This window comes from Sphaeramia orbicularis, chromosome 22 (assembly GCF_902148855.1).
Source record: "Sphaeramia orbicularis chromosome 22, fSphaOr1.1, whole genome shotgun sequence".
NCBI classification, from domain to species: domain Eukaryota; kingdom Metazoa; phylum Chordata; class Actinopteri; order Kurtiformes; family Apogonidae; genus Sphaeramia; species Sphaeramia orbicularis.
The window spans coordinates 52,433,517-52,447,057 of record NC_043978.1 but is presented as its reverse complement, the minus strand read 5'-3'; the positions used below and the strand labels follow the sequence as shown (position 1 = coordinate 52,447,057).

Sequence of the window (13,541 nt, the reverse complement as noted above, 5' to 3'; positions counted from 1 at the left end):
GTTCTGTGAGTGATGAGTTTATTAGCTCCTGCCAGCTGTGACCAACCCTGGGGTATTATTGGTGGGGTGGGGTGGGGGGTGTGTGCATGATGTGGATGGGAGGGTGGGTGGGGATCTAGACTGGGGAATGAGGAGGAGTGGGGGGGGGGGTCTGAGACTGAGGGAGTACCCCATGAGAACCAGAGAAACTCCCTGGCAACCACACGGAAAGGATCGACACTAAAATGGGGCGCCCCATTCATCTAACACCAAGCAGCGACAACACAGAGCCAAATGACAGAGATGGAGAGGGAGGGGGAGGTGTGTGTGTGTGTGTGTGCGCGCGCATGTATCTGAATGAGTGTAAAAACGAATGAATGAATGAATGAAATCTTTATTTCGAGCATGTAAACAGTGAAATTAAAACAAAAATCAACCAACAAAATATAAGTGCTGGTACAAAAATGACTGATAGCAAACAAACAACAAAATAAATAAATACATAATAATAGTAAATAAATAATACTTATACTACTACTACTACTATTACTACTACTAAAAATAATAATAATAATAATAATAAAACAAATGAAATGAAATTATAGATGCTCAAAAAGGAGTAGGAAGAAGTAAAAACTTATGTACTCCTACCCCCAATTTCTATTCCTTATGATCCCTATATATCAATTATTATTTTGTATGAATGTTAATATAATAATAGTAATGATAATAATAAGAAGAAGAACAACAACAATAACAATATCACACATCCTTTTTCCTATATACACTAATATGATAATGCCCATTTATAACTTTTCCTATCAGATATTAATAAAAACTAAAGAACAAAAAAAAAAAACCCACCTATACATATATAATATACATTTCTATAATATTCTATATTGTCCTATATATTAATAATATATTCATATATCCATATTTAAACTAGATATTATCAGCACATATGCGTCAAAGCCCCACTCTGAAAAAACCTTTGGAATCTGGTCTGCAGGACACTTCCACCTGCTCATATGAGAATGTCTGAATGTTCCACCTCAACTCTGGACTGAAACAAGACAGGAAACCAGATCTGTAGTGACACCCATTAAGAATTGATAACTGTGGGAGAAGAAGATACACTGTAAAAAAAAAAAAATCCTGTTGTTTTTATGGAAAAACAAAACCAAAAAAAAAAACTAGCAGCTGTGGTTTCCAGAACAATACTGTAAAAAACACATCCAACTGTAAACATATTTACAGAGTAACATGTAGATTGAACATTTGAAACATGTAAATTTAACAGTTTAAACATGAAAGATTGAACACTGGATTTAAATGGTAAATGTTCTGCACTTCTTTAGCTCATTTTCTCCTCCTTCATGGTGTCCACAGCTCTTTCCAAATCCACCAGGTCCAACTGGGACCAGTTTAGGGTTCAGTGTCTTCCATGGACACTTGGACATATGGACAGTCAGAGCCAGGATTGGAACCACCAACCCTTTGGTTATTGGACGAGCCGCTCTACCAACTCTACCAACCCATTCATTTACAAATTTAAAATGGTACATTGGTAAATGTTTACTTTTTTATAACTTTTTTATATTTATAAAAAAAGCAAATATGCCATTATTTCAACATTATGGTCTTTGCAATTTAACCCTTTCATGCACAGTGGTCACCACAGTGGTCAGCTGTTCAAAGCTGTTCTCTTGTATATTCATGGGTTTTGTTGTTTTAGTTCCATATCAGCCAACACAGCGGACACTTATGCACCATCCCATACACTGACATTCAGACCATTACTGTCACTTTGCTGTTCTAGATAACCCTGATCTGCACTAACATGTTTGAGTGTAAAAAATTGCTAATTGTTGTTAGACTGTGATTAATAGTTTTGTTTTTAAGCAAAAAGTTGTGTTTTTTTTTTGTTTTTTTTTTGCATATTATCCTCATGCAGGTATGTTAAAATGTGAGAAAACATCAGATTAGCGGCACTAAAATGTTTTTATTTCATAGTTTTCATACAGTACATCAGTAAATACATGTTTCTTTGCTTCTAAAATTAAACGCATGGTGTCCAGCTGAGTGGACTTTTTTTTTAACTCTATGAAAAACAGGTTCATTAGAAAAATCAATTGCCTTTTTTTCATGCCTAAAGAGGAATAAAAACACTCAGGAAAAAAATCTTGATTAAGTTTCTCATACTTCATGCATGACAGGGTTAAACGGCACCACATTGTATTTCAATTTCTAGTTTTATTTTCTAAAAACAATAGAAACACATCATTTCTACATCCAAATCGGCTTTTGTTCACATACTCTTCCTTTATAAACTACAGCTGTATTTGATTAAATCGTTTACACAATTTTTTTTCAAATAAACTACTTTGCATTGTATTGTCACAGTTTTTTTATGATGCAATTGTACAACTTTTTGGTGTCAATTCTACAGTCATTTTTTAACAGTGTATAAATCTGCTCTGTATTTTACAGCCACAGAACATGTCAGGCTTGTCTTTGGTGTTAATCACCGCAAAGTCATTCACTATGAGTCAAGTGGATCAGATCTGAGGTGTCTGTGGACGTGGATGTGTGTGTGTGTGTGTGTGCGTGTGTGTGTGTGTGTGTGTGTGTGTAAAGGGCTCTTCCATGGTGCGTGTGGGCTGGATCCCCCGGGGAGGGGGGGGTCCAAATGCAGCCCAGTGGTCATCCGCCTGCCTGCCACACCCTTCCACAGTAAACAAAGGCGGACACATGGGCGCGCAGCCTGGAGAAAAAACCCCAAAAACAAATCTATGTGGCGGTATTTCCATGTGATGCTTGAACCTAATATGATAATTACAGTGAATGTGGCTTTTGATTATTCTGGAGATGAGAGGTTTGGGTCTCCTAAATCCGCCCCCTCGATTTTACGCACACATGCGCAAGGCCGCGATTTACTACACATACGTTCCCCCGTCCAAAAAAAAAAAAAAAAAAAAAAAAAAATCTCCCCCTCCTTTGTCTTGGTCGGTAGCCCCGAATCAGGAATTCAGTAGGGGGGAAGTGTGTGTATAGTGTGTGTATAGTGTGTGTATATGTGTGCGTGTGTGCGTGCGCAGACCAGACTGTCTCCTCCCCCCACCATAGGCGCACACACCACACACTCTCCTCCCACTGAACCACCCCCCCCCTCCTCCTCCTCCTGTTCCTCCTCCCTCCCTCCATCCATGCACCCCCCCCCCCCCCCCACACACACACACACACACCTCCTCATGCGCCTTTGTGTGTATGTATGTGTGTGTGTGTGTGTAGTGAATCTGCCTGCGTACCCGAAAACCCTGTGACGAATGCCTCGCACAGTACAGACACAGAAAAAAGATACTAAAAAAAAAAAAAAAAAGCCCTTCTTCATCCTTCCTGTGTATTTTGCAGAAAACAGAAAAACCTGCAGGTGTCTGTGAGAAAGGAAAGGAGGAGGAAGCGGGTGCGACCTGAGCTCCCACTTCACCAAAGCCTGGAAACGGACAGAAGAGGACGCACGGATCCGCAAGTGCCGCACATTGGACTTTTCCACCATCAGCAACCACTCTCTCCCCTGTTTCGCCATCCCTGCTCCTCCTCCTCCTCCTCCTCATAGGTCCCCCACTTTCTCCTCATCCTCATTCTTTCATCACCTTCAGTCATCCCAGAATAGCATTTCTCCACCAGAGCGCTCTCAGCCAAAACATCAGTGGGATTTTCTATTTAAAAAAAAAAAAAAAAAAAGAAAAAAAAAATAGAGGGGGTCGACTTGGGAGAAGCTTGGAGATGGATTGAAATTAAAAAAAAAAAAAAAAAGAAGGGGGACTGTATTCATCCACGCACCGCAAAACTGGAGCAGCACGCGAGACCACGCCGGGGAGGACGGGGGAGACGGGACTCGGTGAATTCACGGAGCCCCCGGGACAGAGGTGAGTGCGCACAGCCTGGCCGGTTACTAGTGGGGGGGCTACGAGGTGGCTCCTGTTCCCACCATCAGCACCCACGACACCCCACACACCCACACACACACCTCTGTGTCTGCTGTGGATCTGCATGCATCCCACCTCCACCTCCACCACCACCACCACCACCTCCACGCACAGACGGGAAGAAAAACCACAGCACATGGTTTTCACCTTTCCATCATTGATGAGTTCCGACGCATCTGCCGTGGAGTAACAGCTATGCCATTTTTAAACTACAGCCATTTATCTGAGGGGTGGTGGGGGTGGTGGTGGATTTTTTTTTTTAATTTATTTATTTTTTTTGAATTAAACAAACCACTATTGTAGCATATTTCACGACAGGAAACAAACCCACCCACTGGTCTGCAGAAGCAGTTTGTGGATCAGAGTACATATTAATACCAGATAACAACAGTAGGTGAACTCTCCTAGAATATAAAGGCAGATTTCCCTCCATCAGCATCCCCACTGTCCACGGATGTCAAACATAGGGCCCCCACAGTCTGTTTGGCCGATGAGGGACCTGCAGTGGACACCATAGACCAGGGCTGTCAAACTCATTTTAGTTCAGTTCCACATTCAGCCTAATATGGTCTAAGGTGGGCCGGACCAGTAAAATAATATAAATAATAGGTTAAAAACTTAGAAATAATGTCAACGCCAAAGTTTTCTCTATATTTTTGAGTGAAAAAAAAAATTAAATGACGTAAAAGAAAATGTTTACATCTACAAACTGTACTTGAACATAACATGAACAAATAAGAACAACCTGAAAATTCTTAAGAAAAATAAGTGGAATTTTAACAATATAGTTTATCATTTATACATGTGAATCACAACTTACAGATCACAGTGGATCTACAAATACACAAAATATTTAGTAACAGGCAAAATATTGGTAAAATTCTACATACGACTTGAGAAATCTCATATTGTTCATATGTGTTCAGGTTATTCACATTTTTTGCAAAAGGATAGTCTGTAAATATAAACATTTTTTTGTGAAATTGTACTTTTTTTACACAAAAAAAAAAGTGCAGTTTTCATTATTTATAGGTTGTTATGATTGTATTTTACTAGTCTGACCCATTTCAGACTGAATTGACCTAAAATGACCCTCACATCCTTGATTGTTAATATCTTTGGTATAATTTTTGCATTTCACAAATACATCCCAGGGGCCGGATTGGACCCTTTGGTGGGCCGGATTTGGCCCCCGGGCCGCATGTTTGACACCTGTGCCATAGAAGTTTCCATATATATAATGTTGATAAATAGAGATTTTATAGATGCCACTGTTTAGTAGAAAAATGTTTTCATGGTTAAAATGTTCATGCCAGGTTATGTAGATAGTTATCACAATATATGCCAAATAATTTCCTTTCCAGTTTAAAGGCTGATTTTTAACCCTTTCATGCATGAATGATGAGAACCTTAGTCAGTCTTTTTGTTCCTCTTAAGGCATGAAAAAAACAATGCAATTGATTTTTTTTTTTTTTTTTTTTTATGAACATATTTTTCATGGAGTTACAAAAATGTCCACTCAGCTGGACACCATGCATTTAAGTTTTGAAGCAAAGAAACATTTCTATAAAAATCATCATCAGAAAGTGATATACTGTGTGAAAACTATGAAATAAAAGCATTTTTAATGCCACTAATTGCTAAATTGCTACTGTTTTCTCACATTTTATCACACTCTGATATTAGTTATTACTCATTTCATGGAGATAATATCCTCCTGAGACCCAGGAAATGGACAGTTTTAGCTTTTTTACATTAAAAAATTGTCTTGATTGGAAACTGCATAATGCAACAGTTTTTTCAGATGCATTTTGAAAACTATTTTTATTTATTGATTGATTTTTTTTAATGGAATGTCCTTTGTAATGGACAGCATTTTTAAAGTAAAACTGTCAAACTTTTGTCCCCTACAGAGGACAAAATGCATTTCTGGGTCTCAGGAGGATATGCAAAAATAATAATAATAATAATAATTTGTTTGTTAATTACAGTCTAATACCAATTAGCAATTGATTTACACTAAAACATGTTACTGCAGATCAGGTTTATGAAGAACAGCAAAGTTACTGTAACTGTATGAATTGCAGTGTTTTGGATGATGCATAAGAGTCCTGATACAGAACTAAAACAACAAAACCCATGAATAAACAATAGAACAGCCGTAGAATAACTGTCCACTGGAGTGACCAGTATGCATGAAAGGGTTAATCAAGATTTTTATTCATTAGTGTTTTTATTCCTCGAGGCATTAAAAAAAACAATACAATTGAAATAGTTTTTATGAACCCATTTTTCATGGAGCTGCAAATATGTCCGCTCAGCTGCACAACATGCATTTAAATTTTTGAAGCAAAGAAACATATTTACTGATAAACTGTGAGAAAACTATGAAATGAAAACATTTTTAATGCAGATAATCTGATGTTTTCTCACATTTTAACATACACTAATACTAGTCATTACTCACTTCATGGAGATAATATGCAAAAAAAAAAAAAAACCCTCACAAACCTGTTAATTACAGTTTAATAACAATAACAAGCAATTGATTTCCACTCAAACATGTTAGTGCAGATCAGGTTTATCTACAACAGTAAAGTTATAGTAACAGTATGAACTGCAGTGTATGGGATGGTGCATGCACTGCAAAAATCTAAATCTGACCAAGTGTATTTTTCTCATTTCTAATTAAAATATCTCATCACACTTAAAATAAGACCGAATCACCTAAAGAGTAACTTTTTTTTTTTTTTAGCTTAATTCAAGCAAAAAAAATCTGCCAATGGAACAAGTGAAAATTATCTTGGTAAGATTTGTTGAAATCAGATTGTGCAGATCTATTGACTAAAAATCAGTTCTTATATCTCAGTGAAAAGTTCATCTTTAGGTGATTATGTCTGATTTTAAGTGTGATGAGATATTTGGATTAGAAATGAAACAAATACACTTGGTAAGATTTGGATTTTTGTAGTGTGTCTTGTTATATCTTGAATGTGGTTTCATCTTGTTGTGTCTTCTACATGCATCTCTTCTCATCATGTTGTTTTTGTATTGACACGTCTTGTGGGTTTTTTTTATGTTGTTTTAATCTCATTATATATTTTATGTTGTTTCCATCTTGTTAGACGTCATACATCATTGTCATCTTGTTGACACTTTATTGAAATTTTTATGTGGATGCATCTGTTTTGTAGTATTTCATCTCTTCATGTCTTTTACGTCATTTTCAGCTCATTATGTCTTATATCGATGGCCAAAAAACAAAACCTCCTATCTGCAAATTTTTAGATTTTGAGTTTTCACGTTAAATGGCCTGCACTTTGGGAGGCATAAATACCTTGTATGTATTGTTAACATATAATATAGATAGAGAGTCGGAGAACAGTAGAATATGCTTGGATATCTTTAACAAAGACCATACTATAATAAAACTAAACGTTTTTTTTTTTGTTTCCTGAAAAAAGTGATTTTTTCAGATAGGAGGTTTTGTATTCTGGCCATCGATATATTGCTTTTGTCATACTATGCTTTGTAAGTTATTTTCACGTTGTTGCATGTAATATATTGTTTTCATCTCATGTCTTATCATGTCGTCTTTGTTCTAACGCTTAAAAGAGAATTGTTGCTGCATCGACTATGTTTACATGTACACTACTATCCAGTCTTATTCTGAATAGAACAATATTTTGTATTTCATAGGTGTCATAGAAACAGCAGACTCCAAACAGAGCATTTTTCCACTTCACACATGTGCGATGCCCTTGTATTATTCCATTTTTATGTGGAATCTTTGGACATGTGAAAATTATCTTGGTAAGATTTGTTGAAATCAGATTGTGCAGATCTATTGTCTAAAAATCAGTTCTTATATCTCAGTGAAAAGTTCCTCTATAGGTGATTATGTCTGATTTTAAGTGTGATGAAATATTTGGATTAGAAATGAGACAAATACACTTGGTCAGATTTAGATTTCTACAGTGTACAGTACAGTCCACTGTGTTGGCTGATATGGAACTAAAACAACAAAATCCATGAATATACAAGAGAACAGCTGACCACTGGAGTGACCACTGTGCATGAAAGGGTTAAGGAACCATGGTGGTTATTTGTGTTGTTATTTGCAAACTCTTCTTTGAGTCCAACACTTATTGCTAAACAGTAAAACATGTCAAAAAGCAGGAGTAGAGCGTTCAAAACAATAAGAATATGCTTTGTTCAACATTAGAGGAAGAAAATGAAGTAGCATAACAAAACACATATTTTTGGGCATTATTTAACATTGAAATATAAAATATGTGCCTTGCTTTTCTTGATAAATATTGTGATTATTCTGGTTTTATCGTCCAGCTCTAACTGGTACTATTATGGTCTGTGTTTTCCTCATCATAGGTGTAGTTTTCAGGTGAACATTGTGCACAGGGACCACATTCAGTCTGGGTCTGGGGTTCCTCCCACCAGACATTTTGAGCATTTAACACTTGGATAAATTTTTGCCCTTTCTATGTCAGTTTAGAGTGAAAATGTCTTTGTTTATGAAAAGGAAAACACATATTTCAGGCACAAATCAAAATACAGTAGAATGTTAAATGCATTGTTGTTGTGTTTTATGCTTTTCAAACATTTCCTGTATTCTCATTCCTTCCTGTGCAGTCCACAGATATGATCATGGTTCAGTTTGACATCTTTGTTTTGTGTCTTTGTCTTGGTGAAATCACCTTTTTAGCCATGCATGTAAATCACTTCATTTGAACATAACAGCTCTAATGTGTTTCTAGTCATGGGCTGAACTTTCTGCACCTTCAAACCATCTCACACATACCGGAGTATTAGATTGGATTGTACAAATACAGAAGCAGACTGATGGACTGTAGAACATTTTGACCACAGCTGATTAAAAACATTGAATGAGTCTAGAGTAACGAATGAGACCTTGTGAAAGAAAAAAAAAAAAAAAAAATCACTCCTCATTTATAGCTTGTTCGTCTAATTAATTAATATTGCAAATTCATGTTTATGAAGCCCGGGATGTCAAAATAGCAGCGTTTTTTTCCCTCTATCATCTGACTCTAAACCTTTAAGTGTGTGGTCTATGGGGACAGACTAGTACTGATCCCATGTTCATCCTGTTTTCTGCACTTTTCTACTGTTTTTAGATAAAGGTAAAGTAGAATAATGGGGGGATGTGCATTATTTTGACCAAAAAATAATTGTAATTCAGTTATGATAGGGAAATTATGGTTACACATATATGAGTAGTCGTAACTGCAGCCACAGAAAGGCAGCGGATTTTTATTTTTCATCAAAAATCATGATGATTGGCTTGAATTACTTTGCTAGAAATGTTCTCCTCTGCTAAGTCCCGACCCAAAAGTCCAAACATTCTGCTGTACTGTACCATGTTGCACAATATTATGGTGTGTATATTGCAAAATGTACAGTCCTGTGATCAATCGAAGGTATATAAGCTGAATTATTGATTTGAAAAACCCAATGATTGTAGCTTCCATATGGGGTATGAGCATCAGGAGGCTAATTGGCTTGAAAATCTAATTATGTGCTATGGCGAGCATACGTAATCAGCAGATATGAGTCCGTTACCCTACAGGAAATTTTGGACCGTCAGATCAAGAAAAATTGTATCAACAAAACCTAGAGTCAGAGCGTTTAGAAGAATAGTGCTGATCCATGGAGTTGGGTTCAGAGTCACAGAATCTGTGCCAGAGTGTCAGTGAATGTGTTCTCACAGATCAAGGCGGCTCTAAACACCACAGTACGACTCATTATGCTTCAGTATTAAAGAAGTATTTTACGCCTTAACAAATAGACAGTAATGAGATGACAGGAAATAAGAGGAGTGAAAAAAGATGATAGAAGAACAAGAAAATGTGAATTTAGGTCATCGTGTCACCATATCAAAGGTCCATTGTGGCAAATTTAGATGGTTTTAGAGGCAGTGATTGTATAGTGTATAATCAGTGGGGTTACCATGTTTTCCACTTTGTGTCATTTTTGTCCCTCATTTCAATTTTAATAGGGAATACATGACACTTAGCTGGATTTCACATTTTAACAGAATGTGAGGAAAACCTTTCAGCCTGATCACAATCCAGAGTACCAGAAAGGGTGCACATATAGATAAAAAAAAATCATCAAAAAATCAGACAGGCCATTTTATTTGTCTGATATTTCTCTTTTAAAGTCCAAAATCTTTGTGTATTCTGGTGTCTACTATAAATGTGTCAGGCTTGTACCCCTGTCAGATCATAAACTCTTTGGTGTACGGACACTCCAGCCTAATAGCCTCCATATTTAATGCCTACACAGATATACAAATGTTTCAGCACTCAGGAGAATCATGCATTGTTTATTGCATAGATGTGGTGTCCAAAGCATGCCTGCTGAAAAATTCCATATATTGACAGAAACAATAAAATTAAACCCACATATTTTGAATCTGGTGTACGGACACTACTGGTGTACGGACTCTACCAGATGTGAATGGAAATCTGTCTGAGCACATGGTGGCATCTGTGTTCCATCTGGAACTTAGTCTTCCTGGTACAGGAGGACAGAAACATGTGGAACCAGTGAGAACAGTAGATCTGTAAGGCATAGAGTCCATATTATTGGTGGAAGTATATTGGTGTACGGACACTACATGAATTTGGGTGAACAACGCGCACATTGAAAACATGCGGTTCGACGTAAACATCCGTTTGACACATTGCTCCCAAATGTTCTGCAGCATACCAGGGAGCAGAGCCACATCTGTCTAGTTGTGCATATTTAGTCCTAATAATACTGAAAGAACAGGTTCCCATTCTATTATTCCAATTAAAGGGCTGGAAAAGAAGGGGTTAACAACAAAATGGTGGATTGTCTTAACACTGAAAATAAGAATTGATAATCAAACAGCTGTTCAACAAAAATGATCAATAAATGAAAAGTAATGTGATGTGTGTATTTTGGAATAAAAAAGACACAGGAGTTGAGTAGGAATTATTTATTGAGTTACAAAATATTATGGACAATAATTTTGCTCTCATATAACAATCAAATTGTGCATATGTTTTCACGCTCATTGGGTCGCCATTTTATTAGTTTTTATCCGATTTTCTTCAAATTTGGAGGATTGCAAGATGTAGTAATAAGATGGCCAAAGAAACATTTTGGGAATGGTTTTGGGGGGATCTGTTTGCAATACTGATTAAGAACTGATGCAGATATACTTGCACACCTGGATTGTGATCAGGCCGTTTATAAAAAAAAATGTGAGTTAGTGCATTTCTGTCCTTTAGTGTTTGATTCATCAGCTCCTTATTGTCATTTTAAACTCATTTATTATGACATAAAGTACAGAAGACGTCTAAACACTGCCAGTTAGATCATTTTTCACACAATAACATATGACCTGAGGTGTTCACTGAGCAGCTGATAGATGTAACCAGAGGCCTTTCAACCATTTTGTCCAAAACTCTGGAGCTGACTTCTTGTTTACCCTCTGGTAGACTGGATGGAAACACACCTTATCACATAAGGCCATGCAAGCTGGGAAACATATGCATCATTATTGTTCTGTTAGCATCGGAGTTGGAAAAGCCATGGCAGTGCTTGATAGTTTTTGCCGTCATTGGGCTAAAATTTCACAATTGCCTTTAGTGTCTTGTAATTGGTCTGAGAGGAAACTAGACTCCTGCCTTCTTCTCTGGACTCAGTTTTAGAACTGTAGTCAGTCTCCATGATAGGATGTTCTGGCTGATCATGGGTGACAGCTCTAATAACCAACTGCTCTAAAGGCGAAGACACACCAACCCGATTTTTGGCAGTCGGACGTCATCAGGCAGTCTGGCGAGGTCCATGACATGAGTCTGGTCGGTGTGTTCTCTGCGATCGGCCATCGTTAATGCTGTCTCCAGTCTTTTCTGCTGATTCAACATATGTAGTCGGCTACTACCCATCATCCAGTTGGACCAATCTGATTGGTGGAGGGATAGGCCTTGACTAGTGAATCAGTGAACTAGAACTTTCCATGTGAATCCAGCTGTGCCAAGGTACTTCACACTATTTTTGTCTTATAAAATAGTCCATTCACTGCTCAGATTGGATCTGAATGAGTGCCAGTCAGTGTTGACTATGGACTTCATTCATTCCTTGAAGTGAACACTGTTAGCATTGTTAGCATAGTGCGATTTCTCCTTAGTTTTCACCTGCGACATCTTTCTTCTTCCACAAGAAGAAGCCCAAGAGCTGACAGCAACAGTATCTTCTTACTACTAGCCATCCGTTCAACAAATACAACAACAACAACAACCCTTCATGACTTCTCAACATTCTGCTGACAACAACGACTGACGACAGCGAGCTCTGTGTTTAGAGAGATGCTCAGTCATTTTCCGGTTTTATGTCTCACGCAAGTGCAGAACGTACGCTGAAGTTGGTAGTGGATTTGGTGGGTTCATCACACTTTTTTGACCATGTCGGGGAGACGGGAGCCAACTGATAGTTGGGCTACCTTTTCTGGTGACGATCGGCAGTTGGGTTTGTGTGTCTTCACCTTAAAGCTTCAGTCAGATCAGAATCTTCTGTTCCACTCTGTGCCTCAACACAGAAGCTGAAATGATGATCAGGTCAAGTCACATATGTTGATATTTAGTCTATTTTATGTCACTCCATCACTGGGATCAGCTTGATTTGCCTCAACTCAGCAGGGACCACCAGGTGCTATTAGAAATTTCTGGTTCCACCAAGGATCCAAGCAGACCAAACAATTTACATTAATCATTATATATGATAAGCTGCAGTGAGGGGCTACCACACCTGCAGTGGAAATGCAGGGCTCTGGTGCCAAATCTGAGCCAAGTCGAGGCTAGGTGGTCTGATACCATCAGCTGGAAAGTGGAATTAGTTTTTATTGTGCCGAAAGGTGAGAGCTGCAGCAGGAAGCTGTGCATTTTCAAGTTGTGGTATTTCATTCCCTGATTTTGGCTCCTGCAGGTTTAAGTCCTACATGCTGAAGGCTTTAACAGAAACCTGCATACTCTACTTGGAATATTTTCTTGTTGTGATGTGGTCATGTTATAATACAACATGAAAATCAGAGAGTTTGTGATTTTGTCACCATAGAGAAGAAGCAGTTCAGTGTCCATCATGTTGCATGTTTCTACTGAAGCTCTGAATGGACTTATTTTCTTTTCATTTTTATGGTAAATGACATCCAGTATTAATGAGCATTACTGTCACCTGCATGTTTGAATGTGGATCAGAGGTAATAACCTTCTTCAAACAAAAAAACCCAGAATGTTTGGGGGGGGGGGGGGGGGGTATTCAGTTCTGCCGCGTTTCCACTATGTGGAACCGGCTCGACTCGACTCGGCTTGACTTGACTCGGGTACCAGGTCCTATTCCTGCAGACTGTTTCCATTACAGGATTCTACTGACTTTACAGCACCTGGTTGTCATAGTGATGCACTATTTCCGTGTCGTCTGCTCAGTGAATTGCTGATAAACTCGCTCGTTGCGTGTTGTCTCGTCTGAATTTTTACGTCAGCCACCAAAGACTGAATCTCCTGG

At 37.9% G+C, this 13,541-nt stretch overlaps 1 protein-coding gene across 1 annotated transcript in view; it reads left to right on the top strand.

The window, feature by feature from the left end:
• Window positions 1-3,306: 3,306 nt before the first annotated feature.
• plppr3a (phospholipid phosphatase related 3a) overlaps window positions 3,307-13,541 on the top strand; it is a 66,618-nt gene continuing 56,383 nt past the window's right edge. Inside the window, exon 1 of the mRNA XM_030127471.1 lies at window positions 3,307-3,911. The gene's annotated coding sequence lies outside the window, so the exon portion shown is untranslated. The remainder of the gene's footprint in view (window positions 3,912-13,541) is intronic.